At 43.9% G+C, this 3,343-nt stretch overlaps 1 long non-coding RNA gene across 1 annotated transcript; it reads right to left on the bottom strand.

The window, feature by feature from the left end:
- Positions 1-225: 225 nt before the first annotated feature.
- On the bottom strand, positions 226-1,665 carry LOC115560458 (uncharacterized). Its single transcript, XR_003979756.1, has 3 exons — positions 1,504-1,665; positions 1,252-1,337; positions 226-409 (listed from the first exon to the last, which is right to left on the bottom strand). It is a non-coding gene; the product is annotated as an uncharacterized LOC115560458 (long non-coding RNA).
- Between the last annotated feature and the right edge of the window lie 1,678 nt (positions 1,666-3,343).

Below are 3,343 nucleotides of genomic sequence, written 5' to 3'. Positions count from 1 at the left end.
TGAAACCCCAGTGTCCGTCCTCACGGGAAGGGGGGGTGGTGGGGGTTGTGAGGGCCGCTGAAACCCCCGTGTCCATCCTCACGGGAAGGGGGGGGGGGGGGGGGGGGGGGGTGGTGATGAGGGTTGTGAGGGCCGCTGAAACCCCAGTGTCCATCCTCACGGGAAGGGGGGGGGGGGGGGGGGGGGGGTGATGAGGGTTGTGAGGGCCGCTGAAACCCCAGTGTCCATCCTCACGGGAAGGCGTGATAATCATGTGACATGGTTATCAACATTTTATTTTTTTGGACCGTTTTGGACGGCATCGACTCATTTGAGCCTGGTGGCATGCAGGACAGCTGTACATAGGATCTCTATCCGGTCTCCCAACACAACCCTCGTGGTACCACCTTCCACAGGTGTCACACTGGATCTGAAACACAACAATTCCCCTCAGGATTAATAAAGTAAATCTTATTTATGTTATCTTAAACCGAGGTCATATTGAATGGGAAAAAAGTTCAGTCTAAATATCTGCGTAAAATGTGTGTCTTCTCCTGTACCAGACTGAATGAATGAATGATCTTTATTTGTCAAAGTACAGGTACAGGAACCTCGAAATTTGGGAGAGCTCCCCCCTGGTGCTTAAAGAAAATAGGACAAGGAACATACATAAACAATATATACAGTATGATAAAAAACGAACATACTGTATATATATCTAACTAAAACTGATACATCCAATATAAATCTAACATCTAATATAAATCGAACTAAAACTGACACATCTAATATAAATCGAACTAAAACGGATGCATCTAATGTAAATCTAACTGAGGTAAAGTGCAGTTGAAGTCCATAGAAAGTCAGTGAGGCAGGTAGATAAATAGATGGTTCGTAGGGAATTGCCGAGTTCCCTAGACAGGTTGGCATAAAGAGCAGAATAAAGAATAAATATATTGTTGATTTATACCATGGTTTATTATTTTTTTGTTCATTTAATGCATTTATCTACTTAATATAAACTAAGACTGTTTTAACATACGCAGTCATGCAAAGACACAGGCAAGGTTTGTATATATGTCAATAAGACATGGTTTAAGACATAGTTATATTGCCATCCATGTTACATGTACATGTACAGCTGCTGTTTAACATTCAGACCCTAATTCACATGAATTTAGGCAGATCTCCCGGGTACTTGTTTACATCATGCCTTCTGCAAACAACCTGAGCCAAGAACTCGAAAGCGGTGGTGTTATAACAATAACTTACCCAGTCAGTGGCATCAGGTCTGTCTTGAGACCCCCCTCGCGCTTCTTCTCCCTCTCCACAGTGGTGGCACAGCTCACTGAGATCATCTGGTTAAGATAAGGTATTGATTACATATAATATTTTCTTCTTATTTCCATGGGAAAATACACCATGAGTGATGCATACTAACTTTCTAGACTTTTTTATATTCATTGAATTAATGATATTGAAATCCTCATGGTGTTAATAGAAGTTCCAAAATGGTTAACATACCAGTCTCATTGAGAAGTGCTACAGCAATTTCCCTCCTGTATTTAACCACTGCCCCTTCAGAGTTTGGGAAAGTAGGAGACTCCTCTGCCAGGACTTTCTCAGCAAACTAAGAACATGTTTGAATAAATGAATATTCAAAACATACTGGCCCAGTTTAACTTAATCAAAATTCCTCAACTTTATGTCTCTCTAGGAGTTTAAATGTTGAAAAAGGAGACCTTTTCAAAATCTGGTTCATGTTTCCGTAAAGAAATATGCAATTCAAAAACTTACTTTGCTGGCAAATATTCCACATGAAGTGGAATCCTGTTGTAGGCTATGTGGCACAGTGTTGGCTTTCCACCTGGACACCGTACAGCCCCTCGCTCTCATGAATGCTCTGAAAAGTAGACAAAAAGCAGCAAATTATTATGCAATTCTGAAACATCCAGTCCAGCACAATGGACAGGTCCCAGTCACCAGAGCACGAGGTGCACTCATGCACCACCATGGACAGTACCACAGTTCTCACACACCTGCACTGCATCATCCCATCAGTCAAGGTCATTCCCTTCACCTGTTTCTATGGCCTGCCGGGCCAGGCCATAGAACCCAACTGTTACCTTGTGGTCTCCAGACATCTTGTGATCTTGGAGGCATCGTTGCCGAGTGGATCCAGCACAAGGCTCCTCTGTTCTGAGGGGAAGATGACCAAGAGAAATTTGGATAGGCACATTGTGCATGTGTCACATTCACATATCCTAATAAAATCATGGATGTGCCTTTAAATATGAATACATAGCGTCAGATAATGTTTAACTTACTGTGAGTATCCAATGATTTGGCTCATTCACTACCCCCAGAATGACTCCATACAATGATGGATCACACTTCTAAAATAACACACAATTTACTGTTAAAAAAACAACCACTATATACAGTAAATCGTAAACAGTAAAACAGTAACAGTAAAAACCTGTGCCTACCCTTAGAATTGCAGTCTTCCTGTTCCAAATTTGTGTCATGGCATATGTATCAATGCAAAGTGCCTTTTTCCCCCCTTGGCAATTGTGCTTCTGGACCATTCTGAGCAGGGTGGCATTGATCACCTGGGGAAAGCAAATCCAATTGAAAATGAAGTCAGTTAACTTATGGTGTACTAGCATTTGGAGATTTCTTTGTTATATGAGTTAACTAAAGGAGAATAAAATACTGAAGCTTACCTCACTCTCAAGTTCCTGACCCGGAGTTATCCTACAGATGTCCCAATAAAACAGCTTGTATGGTCCGATTCTGGACAGCAGAACATGGACATTTTTGCCGTCCCGAGCCTCTGTAACATCTTACATGAAAAAAAGAAAATTTTATACTTATCAAATAGATTCAATATCTTCTCTCCTGAACAGCTGTTTTGTTTGAGTAACCTGAACTTTTAAGGTTGAACATTTACATAAAAGTTTAGAATATCAGAGTGAGCTTCATAGCGTTACATACATTTCTCTTAAGTGGAGGTGGCAGCAGGTGGAGTGGAGGTGGCAGCAGGTGGAGTGGAGGTGGCAGCAGGTGGAGTGGAGGTGGCAGCAGGTGGAGTGGAGGTGGCAGGTGGAGTGGAGGTGGCAGCAGGTGGAGTGGAGGTGGCAGCAGGCGGAGTGGAGGTGGCAGCAGGTGGAGTGGAGGTGGCAGCAGGTGGAGTGGAGGTGGCAGCAGGTGGAGTGGAGGTGGCAGGTGGAGTGGAGGTGGCAGCAGTTGGAGTGGAGGTGGCAGCAGGTGGAGTGGAGGTGGCAGAAGGTGGAGTGGAGGTGGCAGGTGGAGTGGAGGTGGCAGCAGGTGGAGTGGAGGTGGCAGGTGGAGTGGAGGTGGC

The sequence above is a fragment of the Gadus morhua genome, chromosome 15, assembly GCF_902167405.1.
Source record: "Gadus morhua chromosome 15, gadMor3.0, whole genome shotgun sequence".
NCBI classification, from domain to species: Eukaryota; Metazoa; Chordata; class Actinopteri; order Gadiformes; family Gadidae; genus Gadus; species Gadus morhua.
This window is presented reverse-complemented; position numbering and strand designations above follow the sequence as displayed.